This window comes from Macaca thibetana, chromosome 5, assembly GCF_024542745.1.
Source record: "Macaca thibetana thibetana isolate TM-01 chromosome 5, ASM2454274v1, whole genome shotgun sequence".
NCBI classification, from domain to species: Eukaryota; Metazoa; Chordata; class Mammalia; order Primates; family Cercopithecidae; genus Macaca; species Macaca thibetana.
Window position 1 is genome coordinate 147,063,905 of NC_065582.1, and position 14,791 is coordinate 147,078,695.

The 14,791-nt window shown below is 41.2% G+C and overlaps 2 protein-coding genes across 2 annotated transcripts in view; one reads left to right on the plus strand and one right to left on the minus strand.

Moving 5' to 3' along the window:
* Window positions 1–14,791, plus strand: part of SMIM14 (small integral membrane protein 14) — a 720,432-nt gene that overhangs the window by 552,429 nt on the left and 153,212 nt on the right. The gene's annotated exons all lie outside the window — the stretch shown is intronic.
* UBE2K (ubiquitin conjugating enzyme E2 K) overlaps window positions 1–14,791 on the minus strand; it is an 86,320-nt gene that overhangs the window by 70,448 nt on the left and 1,081 nt on the right. The gene's annotated exons all lie outside the window — the stretch shown is intronic.

Here is a 14,791-nt window from a genome sequence, read left to right on the forward strand (position 1 = left end):
AGCAATAATAGAGCAAGACTCTCTCCCAAAAAAAAAAGAGAAGCTGCTCATGGGCAAGAATGTTATTTTTAACTTCCAGAGTTTCCGTTTTAAACAAAAATGAAGAAAGTATACTCAGAGTTTTTTTTTTTTTAAAGGGACAAATAATGAATGATAGAGCAGTCACACAGATTGAGATACAAAGTAGAATGGTGACTGCCAGAAGTTGGGTGGTAGGGGACTAGGGAGTTAGTAATATTGGGTACAGAGTTTCAGTTTTGCAAGATGAAAAGTTCTGGAGATGGACGGTGGTGATAGGTACACAATGTCCTTAATGCCACTGAACATTTAAAATGGTTAAGATGATAAATTTTATGTTATGTGTATTTTACTACATTTTTTTAAAAAAGCATTAAAAAGATAAGCCAAAATTAAAAATCAAGCCACATAATGTAAGACAGACAATATCATATAAATAACATAAAGAATTCCTACAAATCTGGCCGGGCGCAGTGGCTCACACCTGTAATCCCAGCACTCTGGGAAGCCGACATGGGTGGACTGCCTGAGGTCAGAAAGAGACCAGCCGGACTAACAAAGCGAAACCCTGACTCCAGAGCAAGACTCTAGCCTTACTCCAGAGCAAGAACTGTCTCAAAAAAAAAAAAAAAAAAAAAAAAAAAAAAAAAAAAAAAAAAAAAAAAAAAAAAAAAAAAATCAAAAAAAAAAAAAAAAAAAATTCCTACAGATCAAGGAGAAAACTACAAACCACCTATTTTTTTTTTTTTTTTTTGAGATGAAATTTCACTCGTTGCTCAGGCCAAAACACCCAATTTTTAAAACAGCAGTTAAAGAATATAAACACGGCCAGGCATGGTGGCTCACGTCTGTAATCCCAGCACTTTGGGAAGCTGAGGCAGGCGGATCACCTGAGGTCAGGAGTTTGAGACCAGTGTGACCAGTATGGCAAAACCCATCTCTACTAAAAAGACAAAATTATCCAGGCTTTGTGGGGCATGCCTGTAATTCCAGCTACTTGGCAGGCTGAGGCAGGGCAATTGCTTGAACCCAGGAGGCAGAGGTTGCAGTGAGCCAAGACTGCACACCACTGCACTCCAGTCTGGGCGACAGAGCGAGACTCCGTCTCATCTTAAAAAAAAAACCAAAAAAAAACTAAACACTAAATTTACAAAAGTCTAATGGCCAATAAACACAAAATATGCTTAATATCTCTACTGACTAGGGAAGTAAAAATTAGAATAAACCACCGTTTCACATTCATCATAGTGACAAAAACCTAAGTCTTAAAAATGTAGGCCGGGCGCAGTGGCTCACGCCTGTAATCCCAGCACTTTGGGGAGGCCGAGGCGGGCAGATCTCAAAGTCAGGAAAGTGTGACCATCCTGGCTAACACGGAGAAACCCCGTCTTTAAAAAACAAACACAAGGCCGGGCGCGGTGGCTCAAGCCTGTAATCCCAGCACTTTGGGAGGCCGAGACGGGCGGATCACGAGGTCAGGAGATCGAGACCATCCTGGCTAACACGGTGAAACCCCATCTCTACTAAAAAACACAAAAAACCAGCCAGGCGAGGTGGCGGGCGCCTGTAGTCCCAGTTACTCCGGAGGCTGAGGCTGGAGAATGACGTGAACCCGGGAGGCGGAGCTCGCAGTGAGCTGAGATCCGGCCACTGCACTCCAGCCTGGGTGACAGAGCGAGACTCCGTCTCAAAAAAAAACACACACACACACACAATTGGCCGGGCGTGGTGACGGGTGCCTGTGGTCCCAGCTACTTGGTAGGCTGAGGCAGGAGAATGGCGTGAACCCGGGAGGCGGAGCTTGCAGTGAGCTGAGATCGCAACACTGCACTCGAGCCTGGGCGATGGAGCCAGACTCAGTATTAAAAAAAAAATGTAGTCAGCACTATTGCACTCCAGCCTGGGCAAGAGTGAGACTCCATCTCCAAAAAAACAGGGGGGTTCTAGTAACTACTTTTTTTCCCCCCTTTTTTCCGGAGATAGTCTTACAAAAAATAGTGACTGTTTTTTTTTTTTTTTTGAGGCAGAGTCTCCCTCTGTTGCCCAGGATGGGCATGCACCACCACGCCTGGCTAATTTTTTGTATTTTTTTTTTTTTTTTTGAGACGGAGTCTCGCTCTGTCGCCCAGGCTGGAGTGCAGTGGCCGGATCTCAGCTCACTGCAAGCTCCGCCTCCCGGGTTTACGCCATTCTCCTGCCTCAGCCTCCCGAGTAGCTGGGACTACAGGCGCCCGCCACCTCGCCCGGCTAGTTTTTTTGTATTTTTAGTAGAGACGGGGTTTCACCATGTTAGCCAGGATGGTCTCGATCTCCCGACCTTGTGATCCGCCCGTCTCGGCCTCCCAAAGTGCTGGGATTACAGGCTTGAGCCACCGCGCCCGGCAATTTTTTGTATTTTTAGTAGAGACCGGGTTTCTCCGTGGTGGTCAGGCTGGTCTGGAACTCCTGACCTCAGGTGATCCGCCGGCTTCTGCCTCCCAAAGTGCTGGGATTACAGGAGTAAGCCACCGCACCCGGCCAGAACTCTTTTAGTGGGAATGTAAATTGATTCAATCATCTGGAGAACAATGAAGCAAAATCCAGTCACGCAGAAGCTGAAAATATGCTCAGATCTTGCAAATCTACTTCCAAGAAAAACTCTTATATGTCCCCCCAAAAACTGTAAAAATGTACAGTACATACTTTTATCTAAAAGTTGGAATTAAATGCCATCAATAGAAAAATAAACTTTAAAAACTGACATGGAATACAATATAAAGAACTAGCACAACATGCACTATCACAGATCTTTAAAAAATAATGCTAAGAGAAAAAGTTTCCAAGAGATGCACATTACAATCATCTATAAAAACTTTTTTTAAAAAAAACTTCTAAAAAAAGCAAAAAGTATTTCATTTTTAAATTCAGGAGATACTATCTTTAACAGTAAAAACAAAAATATGAAGGGGGAGAATATACACTAGCTTCACATAGCAGATACTCCTAGAAAGAAAAAATGGAATAAGAAAAAAGTTATCCAATGAGCTCTACCTCTATATTTTACTGTATTTGGGTAGAGGCAATTTAGCCCACAGTATGAGAAGATTACAATCTGTTAAATATGGACCACAGATATAAAGATGTTCATGTATTACTTTTAAAACTTCTAAATATAAAGTATTTCATAGTTTCAAAAAAATCTTCAAAAATGTAGGGAGCAAGCAGCAGATATGAGTGTAACTCTTTCCACCAAAACCACCAATATTTTGGAGGCAGACACCTGGTTTCAAACCTCTGTCCCACCAGCAAGTCATTGATACCGAGGAAGCTACTTAATTTCTTCCCAGCTGCAACTTTTGGATCTGTGAAACAAGAATACTATCAATCTCATACAGCTGCCATATATAAAAAATGTGAGACAGGCAGGGTGCAGTAGCTCATGCCTGTAATCCCAGGACTTTGGGAGGCTGAGGCAGGAGGACTGCTTGAATCCAGGAGTCTGACACTGGCTTGGGCAATATAGTGAGACCCTCAACTCCACAAAATATTTAAAAAAAGAAAATTTAGCCAAGTGTGGTGGCTACTAGGAAGGCTGAGGCAGGAGGATCACTTGAGTCTAGGAGTTCAAGGTTACAGCGAGCTGTAAGGTCTTGCTTTGCTGCCACTGCACTCCAACTTGGGCAACAGAGCAAGACCTTGTGTCTTAAAATCAATCAATCAATCAGACAGTAGGCATTCAACTGTAGGCAGTTATTCTAAATTTGGAGTAAAAGCAAAGAACTAAAGGGAAGAGAAAGGAAAAAAGGGTTTTGCAGTGGTGTTAACAATTAATTGATCATAACCAGTTACAGACTTTTTTCCTTTTCCATTTCCACTGCTTCGTTGGACTAGCCTTAAAAAAATAAAAAATTTTTTAAAAAGCATTTTCAGTGAAATAAAGTTCTCCCACCTTTTCAGATTTACATAAGAGAATAACATGGATGTCAGATGAATGAGACCACTTATTTTCTGGTTCCCAAAGCCCACTGAAGAAGAGATTTGCAAAGGGATCCAAGATTATATACCATAGGATTAGAATCTAGATTCTTTGCTCTAGTTTCAGGAAACCAGAGCCATGTCAAGAAATCCAAAATAATCCCATTATCTCTATATCATTTGAGAGTTTCCCAAATAAACTTTTTCATTCAGGAAGGTAACATTTTAACACAAACTTTTCTCCAATTTATAACCGTCTCCTAAAGAAAGATTAAATAAATCACATCTGGAGAACAGAGCCCACATATATTCCTCTGTATTAATATATCCCCTCTTATCCACAGGGGACACACTCCAAGATCCCTATTGGATGCTTGAAACCACGGATAGTACTGACCCTATACGTTTTTTCCTATATGTACATACCTATGATAAGGTTTAATTTATAAATTAAACACAGTAAGAGATTAATAATAATAGAATAGAGTAATTATAACAATATACTGTAATAAAAATTATGTGAATGTGCTCTCTCAAATACCTTATTGTACTATACTCACTTATTTTTGGACGATGGTTGACAGTGGGTAACTGAAACTGCAGAGAATGAAACTGCAGATAAGGGTGGACTACTTGGCTACCAGCCCCATGGATTATTTGCACACAGGTGACAAAGAAACACTATTAGAAGTACCATAGCCCTCATATTGAGCTTTTCTTGAGGCATATTTACATCCAGTAATCACTAAACCATTGAACAATACCTTTATAATTCAAGAACAATAAGCACAACAGAATATGAAAACATAGCTACTTCTGACATCTAACAGCTATCTGTTTAATTATGTCCCAAGGTTGTTCTAAGCACGGTAAAGACACTCTTAATCTTCCCACATTTTTACAGATAAAGATAATCGAGATACAGAGCCAGTACTTCAGGTTTTAAGAAGAAAAGCCAGGACTCAAAGCAAATCTAATTATAAAGCCCATGCTCTTAATTACTAAGCTAACTTCACTAAATTATGCTTCAGGAGTTAAAAATCTCTACCTCCTTGGCAAGTTTAAGTTCTCATACTAAGAGAGGGAAAAGAAAAGACACATTTAAATAATACTGCATTGTTATCTCCTTCTGTAAAGTTGTATTAGCAGTCAGCTTTTACACTATCGTTTATGAAAAGGATATTCCCACAAACCAACTACTTATTATGACTAAACTGGTATGCAAAAAGCCTGGGTTCAACCATTAACCAGCTGTTTCTCTGAGGAACAATCAACCTCCTTGGGCCTCAGTTTCCTGATTTTATAGATGAGGAGTTTGGCCTAGATCTATTTCAGCACTGAAATTCAATACATTTTAGTACATTTTCTAAGACACTATATTTTTCTTAACAGATTTTGAACAGCATCTTTTGAAAACTTTCCAACTTAAAATACGTAACATACTCACATCTGTTCTTTTACTCAAACATACTCAAAACTAATCTGTTATTAGAAGTCAGGAAAGTAACTAGAAAGGAAGGAGGATTCCTATGGTACTGGGAAGGGTCTGTTTCTTGATTTGGATGCCAGTCACACTTTATTATGTACACGTTTTACTTTAATATGAAAAAGGGTGGTTTTCCTCCCCAAAAGGTAACTATGAAGAAAGTTAAGAACATGATCTAACTCTACAACTATGTTTGAGTATATAAGAGCTGTGCAACCTTTCTGTTCTACATATGTAAATGTGTTTCTTGAATAAGTGCATCAATAATCTCTTTGTTCCATAGTTCCAATTCATGTGCCTAGAGAAAAGTTTATTTACTTAAGAATTTCAGCCAGGCGTGGTGGCTCACACCTGCAATCCCAACACTTTGGGAGGCCAACGCTGGCAGATCATCTGAGTTCGGGAGTTCAAGAACAGCCTGATCGACCACCATGGAGAAACTCGGTCTCTACTAAAAATACAAAATTAGCTGAGCTTGGTGGTACATGCCTGTAATCCCAGCTACTCAGGAGGCTGAGGCAGGAGAATCGCTTGAACCCAGGAGGCAGAGGTTGCAATGAGCCGAGATTGCGCCATTGCACTCCACCCTGGGCAACAAGAGCAAAACTCTGTCTCGGGGGGGAAAAAAAAAAAGAATCGCAATATTACCACAATTCCTTTGGGACTGTCTCCTGAAATTTGAGGTCAGTCTTAACTTTCCTCAGCTCAAGAAGGCTGGGTGAGGTGGCTCATGCCTATAATCCCAGAACGTTGGGAAGCTGAGGCAGAAGGACTGTGTGAAGCCAGGAGTTCAAGACCAGCCTGGGCAACATAGTGAGACCCCATCTCTACAAAAAGTAAAAACTAGCTGGGTGTGGCGGCACGTACCTGTAGACCCAGCTACTTGGGAGGCTGAGGTGGAAGGCTTGCTAGAACCCAGGAGGTCAAGGCTGCAGTGAGCTATGACTGTGCACCTGGGCGAATGAGGGAGACCCCGTCTCAACAACAACAACAACAACAAAAAGCACCTAGCTCAAGAACCCCCCTCATACAGTCATACAGCCCGGGCACGATGGCTCACGCCTGTAATCCTAGCACTTTGAGAAGCCAAGGCAGGCGGATCACCTGAGGTCAGGAGTTCGAGACCAGCCTGGCTAGAAACCCCATCTCTACTAAAAATAGGAAAATTAGCTGGGTGTGGTGGCACGTGCCTATAATCCCAGCTACTGGATCAAGCAGTAGAACTACCTGACCTGGGAAGCAGAAGCTGCAGTGAGCCAAAATCACGCCACCGCACTCCAGCCTGGGTGAGAGTGAGTTTCCATCTCAAACAAAACAAAACAAAAAAACTCCAGGTCGGGTGGCTCATGCGTGTAAGCCCAGCACTTTGGGAGGCCAAGACAGCCAGATCACTTGAGGTCAGGAGTGTGAGACCAGCCTGGCCACATGGTGAAATCCAGTCTCTACTAAAAATACAAAAAATTAGCCAGGTGTGGTGGCGCATGCCTGTGATTCCAGCCATTCCGGAGGCTGAGGCCTGAGAATCACTTGAAGCCAGGAGGTGGAGGTTGCAGTGAGCCAAGATCAAGCCACTGTACTCCAGGCTGGGCGACAGAGACTCTGACTCAAAACAAAACAAAAACAAAAAAGAACCTCCCTCATTCAAATACCCTCAGAATCCCATAGCATTTACTCTTTGCCCCTCCCATTTTTATCTATCCTTTGTCTGTCCTGTATCTCCAACCAGTAAGCCTTTTGGGGCTGTGGTCAATATGTTCAGTAACTATCAATAATGTATTCACTGGGAAATAAGAGTACATAGTCTTGGCTGGGCATGGTGGCTCACACTTGTAATCTCATCACTTTGGAAGAGCGAGGCAGGTGGATCACTTGAGGTCAGGAGTTTGAGACCAGCCTGGCCGACATCATAAAACCCTGTCTCTACTAACAATATAAAAAATTAGTTGGGCATGGTGGGGTGCGCCTGTAGTCCCAGCTACTTGGGAGGCTGAGGCAGGAGAACCACTTGACCTGGGAGGCAGAGGCTGCAGAGAGCTTGGATCATGCAACTGGACTCCAGCCAGGGTGACAGAGCGAGATTCCATCTGAAAAAAAAAAAAAAGTCCAGGCATGCCAGGCATGGTGGCTCACCATGTAAGCCCAGCACTTTGGGAGGCCGAGGCAGGCAGATCATCTGAGGTCAGGAGTTTGAGACCAGCCTGGCCAATATAGTGAAACCCTGCCTCTATTAAAACTACAAAAATTAGCAGGGTGTAGTGGCCGGGTGCGGTGGCTCACACCTGTAATCTCAGCACTTTGGGAGGCCAAAGCAGGCTGATCACGAGGTCAGGAGATCGAGACCATCCTGGCCAACATGGTGAAACCCCATCTCTACTAAAAAAAATACAACAAATTAGCCGGGCCTGGTGGCGGGTGCCTGTAGTCCCAGCTACTCGGGAGGCTGAGGCAGGAGAATGGCGTGAACCCGGAAGGTGGAGCCTGCAGTGAGCTGAGATTGCGCACCACTGCACTCCAGCCTGAGCAACAGAGCGAGACTCTGTCTCAAAAAAAAAAAAAAAAAAAAAAAAATTAGCTGGGCAGGGTGGCGCATGCCTGTAATCCCGGGATTCCAGCCATTCCGGAGGCTGAGGCATTGGTTGAACCTGGGAGGCGAAGGTTGCAGTGAGCAAGATCAAGCCACTGCACTCCAGGCTGGGTGACAGAGCCGAGACTCCTTCTCAAAAACAAAACAAAACAACAACAAAAAGGAATCTCACTCATACAGATACCCTTAGAATCCCATAGCGTTTACTCTTTGCCCCTACCATTTTTATCTATCCTTTGTCTGCCCTGTATCTCCAACCAGTTAAGCCTTTTGGGGCTATAGTCAGTATTTTCAAAAACTGTCAATAATGTATTCACTGGGAAATAAGAGTATATAGTCTTGGCTGGGCAGTGGTGGCTCATGCCTGTAATCCCAGCACTTTGGGAGGCCGAGGCAGTTGGATCACTTGAGGTCAGGGGTTCAAGACCAGCCTGGCCAACATGGTAAAACCCTGTCTCTACTAACAATACAAAACATTAACTGGGCGTGGTAGGGTGCACCTGTAATACCAGCTACTCAGGAGGCTGAGGCACGAGGGTCACTTGAACCCGGGAGGCAGAGACCATGGTGAGCTGAGATTGTGCCACCATACTCCAGCCTGGACGACAGAGCAAGACTCTGTCTCAAAAAAAAAAAAAAAAAAAAAAAACCCAGGTGCAGTGGCTCACGCCTGTAATCCCAACACTTTGGGAGGCCAAGGCGGCAAAATCACAAGGTCAGGAGTTCGAGACCAGCCTGGCTAATATAGTGAAACCCGTCTCTACTAAAAATACAAAAAATACCAAAAAAAAAAAAAAAACCCTCAGGCATGGTGGCACACGCCTGTAATCCCAGCTACTCAGGAGGCTGAGACAGGAGAACTGCTTGAACCCGGGAGGCAGAGGTTGCAGCGAGCCAAGATTGCGCCACTGTACTCCAGCATGGGCGACAGACGGAGACTCCGTCTCAAAAAAAAAAAAAAAGTGTATAGTTTTTAAGAAGGGATGACAGGCCAAGCATAGTGGCTCACGTCTGCAATTCCGGCATTTTAGGTGGCCAAGGCGGGAGGATCACTTGAGCCCAGGAGTTCGAGACCGGCCTGGGCAACATGGTGAAACCTTGACTCCACAAAAAATTACAAAAATTAGCTGGGCATGGTGGCAGATGCCTTTAGTCCCTGCTACTTGGAAGGCTGAGGTAGGAGGATCACCTAAGCCTGGGGAGTTAGAGGCTGCAGTGAGCTGTGATCACGCCACTGCATTCTAGCTTTGGTGACAGTGAGACTCTGTCTCAAAACAAATAAAACAAACAAACAAACAAAACACACAAATAAAAAGGGAAGAAGCTAGGGGAGCCCAGATGTGTCTAAACCTACGCCCAATGGACAGAGCTCAAAGTCTTTGTAACAGTGTAAACAAGGAATTCACCCCAAACATATTACCTGCACAGACTTTGATTTTTTTAAAAATTCAATCTATAGACTTTCCCTGCTCAACCCATTTCAGAACCCATAAAAAATACTATTTAAATATTACATAAAACTGTAACTTGCGTAACTTTCAAAAACACTTTTGAAAAATAAAATGAAAATAAAAACTTTAAAAACCACTTTTCTACTCTTTATTTGGAGACAGTGTGTTGCTCCGTCACCCAGGCTGGAGTACAGTGGCACAATCACCGCTCACTGCAGCCTTGACCTCCCAGACTCAAACGATTCTCCTGCCTCAGTCTCCCAAAGTGCTGCCATTACAGATGTGAGCCACCAAGCCTGCCTCTAGTCTTAAACAACTGTTCAAATTCTCGTTACATTTATTTTTGGTAGAGAATTTTATCTTTTTATTAAAATCAAAAGGGAGAAATTTTAACAGAAAAACATCAAAAAGGGGGAACAAACTTAAAAGTTTTAAAAATAAAACATTCAAAGCCAGTATATATTTTTTGTGTCTTTACTGTCCGGGTCCATTTATTCTTTAGATAAACTATCTTACACATCTGATACAGTTAGTTAAGTCTCAAAGTATTCTCTTTTTTTTGGAGACTGAGCCTTGCTCTGTTGCCAGGTTGGAGTGCAGTGGTGCCATCTCAGCTCACTGCAACCTCCACCTCCCCGGTTCAAGCAATTCTCCTTCCTCAGCCTCCTGAGTAGCTGGGACTACAGGCCCATGCCACCATGCCCAGCTAATTTTTGTATTTTCAGTAGAGACGGGGTTTCATCATGTCGGCCAGGATGGTCTCGCTCTCCTGACCTCGTGATCCACCTGCCTCGGCCTCCCAAAGTGCTGGGATTATAGGCGTGAGCCACTGCACCTGGCTGTGTTGTTCTTATATAATTAACAAATAGCCAGGAATTATTTTCTTTTTTCATTTTTGAGACAGGGTCTCGCTGCTGCCCAGGTTAGAGTGCGGTCACATGATCACAATTCACTGCAGCTTTGACCTCATGGGCTCAAGCATCCTCCAGCCTCAGCCTCCCAAGTAGCTGCCACTATGGGCACATACCACCAGGCCTGGCTGATTTTTAAAAAATGTTAGTAGTAACAAAAGTCTCACTATGTTGCCCAGGCTGGTCTTGAACTCCTGGCCTCAATCGAGCCTCAGCCTCCTAAAATGTTGGATTACAGGCATAAGCCACCCCACCTGGCCCATAAATACTCTATTAAAGAGTTTTGTCAGAGCAGCCTGGCCAACATGGTGAAACCCTGTCTCTACTAAAAATAAAAAAATTAACAGGGCATGGTGGTGGGCGCCTGTAATCCAAGCTACTCGGGAGACTGAGGCAGGAGAATGGCTTGCACCCAGGAGGTGGAGGTTGCAGTGAGTTGAGATCCTGCCACTGCGCTCCAGCTTGGGTGACTGAGCAAGACTGTATCAAAAAAAAGTTTTGTCTACATAGTTCTCAACATATGGCAGTCTGGGGACATTTTTAGTTGATGCATCCAGCAAGAAGAGATAGTGGGGACATGGGCTGGGCGTTTGCGGTGCTACCTGCATATACTGGTAGAGGTCAGGGATGTTGCTAAACATCCCACAATGCACAGGAGAGCCACTCAACAAATAACTATCTGCCCAAAATATCAATAGTGACAAGGTTAAAAAACCCATGATCTACAGAAATCAAAAGGCTTACTTTTAGAGATTTACAACTACTTTTATTATAGAATAATCTAGATCAAGCTAGATCAAATACATTAAAATTTTAAAGGAAAATAGATATAAAAATCTATTTAAATGATGAAGGAAAACAATGTACTATAGTAATTTTCATGAAACCAATTTGTTTGTGCCACAGATTTAAACACACCCTATGAGACTAGAAAATGTTGGCCAGGCGCAGTGGCTCACTCCTGTAATCCCAGCACTCTGGGAGGTCAAGGCAGGCAGATCACCTGAGGTCAGGAGTTCAAGACCAGCCTGACCAACATGGAGAAACCTCGCTTCTACTAAAAATACAAAATTAGCCAGGCATGGGGGCACATGCCTGTAATTCCAGCTACTCAGGAGGCTAAGGTAGGAGAATTGCTTGAACCCGGGAGGCGGAGGTTGCAGTGAGCTGAGATCGCACCATTGCACTACAGCCTAGGCAACAAAAGCAAAACTGTCTCCAAAAAAAAAAAAAAAAAAAAGGAAAGAAAAAGAAAAAAAAAAAAGAAAATGTTACCAAAGTGTAATTACAACATGAAAAACCAAAGGTGCCATACAGCATAAGAGCAACAAGAGTAAGTGAACTGATTTAAGGGTGTTTTATTTCATCAAGTTTCAGATTTTAAAATATTCTGTATGTTGAAATTCAAGTAAATCTGGCTGGGCGTGGTGGCTCACGCCTGTAATCCTAGCACTTTGGGAGGCTAAGACAGGCGGATCACTTGAAGTTGGGAGTTCGAGACCAGCCCGGCTAACATGGTGAAATGTCGTCTCTACTAAAAATACAAAAATTAGCTGGGCATGCTGGCGGCACCTGTAAACCCAGCTACTCGGGAGGCTAAGGCAGGAGAATCTCTAGAACCTGGGAGGCAGAGGTTGTAGTAAGCTGAGATGGCACCACTGCACTCCAGCCTGGGCGAGATAGCTAGATTCCTTCTCAAAAGAAAAAAAAAAAAAAAAAAAAAGAAAGAAATTCAAGTAAATCTTAAAGCTAATTATAGGTAACACTTATTTCAATGAGTTTAAACTAGCAAATTAAACTGTGTTTAAATCCTTTAACCAGTAATACAAACCAGGCTCGATTTTTTAAGTTAATTAAAAGCATGCCTATCCTTGGCAAGTCATGACAGCGTGGTACAATATGAACACAAGCTGACCTAGATCCAAATCCCAGGCTCTGTGTTTGCAAACAAATAATTTAACTTCTCTAAATCTCTATTTTTCTCATCTAGGAAATAGAAAATCTAAAGAACTATTCGTAAGAATTAGCAATAACGTATAAACAAACAACACTAAGAACAACTAGCCATTCTACAAATGACAACTAGTTATTAACAGCAGCAATAACTAATAGTAAATAATACAACCTATGAATAAAACATTGATTATGGGTTTATATCCTCACAATAAACAATTTACTAATGTAATCCTACTCATAAATTATAAAATGTAATCCTACTCATAAATTATAAAACGTACTTTACATCAATATTCCATGCCTAACAACTTTGGAATATTATTTAAAACTGCTTAAAATTCACACTCGTATTTAAAAACAAACATCTAAAACAAAGAAAATAAATATTAATAAATAAAAAGAAACATCTGACAAATTTCCAAACACTGTCTGAAGGGAAAGAGGCCAACTGGTGCCTTTGAGTAAATCACATTCGTATGACACAAAATTCAAAAAATATCTATACCCCATGCCCCAGAGACCCAATTTTTCTACACAGAAAGCAATCAGTTTTACCAATTTCTTGTGAAACCTTTTGCCTATAAAGACAAATACACATATTCCCCTCTTTTTAACACAAATGGTGGCTTCTTCCACACTATTCTGCATCTTGCTTTTCACATTTATCTTGTTGGCTGTATTTTAATTAACACACTCTAAGAATGGTTACTTATAATCTCTCATAACCAGAATCCAGTAAGCGTCAGCTATCTTTACAAAGGCACTTATAAGGCCACCCCAAAAAGTCCTTAAATCAACCAGTGTTCTTAGTAAACGCAAGCATACAAGCACATGAAATAAATTTTGGTAAAGTGCAGATTTACCAAAAAAGTGACATGATGAAATATTTATTTGATCAGCCATTCAAAAGACTGGATTTACACCCTTAAAAAGGAAACACATGGACTATACTACAAGTCTTCAATGAGTTGAAAATAATCCACTTAGAGAACTGGGGCTACTAAAATATCAAAAAACACTGGCGAAAATAAGCTATTTATTGGTTATATTTATTGCAAGATTAAATGATGTGACTCTTTCCTAAATGTTCTTTGCAACTGATTTTCCTAAAAGAAGTTTCCTTCCATATTTATACAGGTACTGTTCTAAACAAAACAAAACAAACAAAAAACCTGTCTGCATTTCCTGTTTTCTTCTTCTGAAACACTTTTGATGCTTATCTGAAGTAAGGCTTCATCATCCCTTATGTATAAAGAGCAGTTTTTTTTGTTTGTTTGTTTGTTTGTTTTAACAATATGCATTACTAGAGAGCAATACAAGTATTTCTGGTAATCTTCAACTTAAGTACTACGAATCTCACAGTGAAAAGTGAGCTCATAAAAAGCAAAGAGACCATATTAATTACCAAAGCAGTAACTTACCACTTGTAACAGAAAATAAAGCACTAAAAGTCTATTAAGTTTCAGGCTTGTACAACCTTATTAAACAAGAAATGTTTTAGGTTGTTGGCAACAATATTAGCTGATATCTTTCATTAGGAGTATGTATGTCAGCTAACCTGGAATACATTTTCATATTAAATAAGTTAAAATTGCTGTTTCACTGTATCAGTACAGACACTTATTGACTCTATTTCTGCGCTGTACCACAAAATACAAAGTCATCCTTCCATTCAGAGTTTTGGCATATGAACACAGAGGTCAGAGTTCATACACATGCTCTGTAAAACCGATCATGACTTACATACTACTACTTTCAATAAGTCTGTTGTCATTTTTGAATTTTAAATAATTTTTCTCCATGTATACTCATCACATATTTAGAATGCTGAATTTCACAAATCATTATTGACACTATCAAAGTACTAACCGTAAAAGAAAAACAAAAATAGCAATGATATATTCAATAATGGTATGTGAATCTTGAAAATAATCATTTTCTGTATTACTTTTTGTTTAATTCATGTGGGGAAGACAATCTGGCATTCTTGTTCATCTTGGTACGACACACTGTACTAATACTTGCATAATTTTGAGTCAAATTACTAGAGCATTGTGAATATCTTACATAAATAAACGTAGTACTAATGTATATAAATTCTGCAGAACTTAAGAGCAATGGCAGGCAATTTTTTTGAAAATCTGTTAAGTCGTGATAAATCTACTCACTTAATAAGGAGATGAAATAATGTATTAATCTGGTGAAATCTCACATTTTTAATAGGTCTACTTTTCAAAAGTAAGAATCAAGTTACCTATGAGGGACATCATAATGAAGTTTCGTGGCACAACACGAGTCACAGAGGCACTGTCTTAGGACAGTCGCTCTGATCGGTAACTTGTAAACAATATTTTGAAATAAACTACTCATACAACCCATTATTTTTTTCCTAACTAAAAATATTTACATGTCTTTAATACACCAAACACCT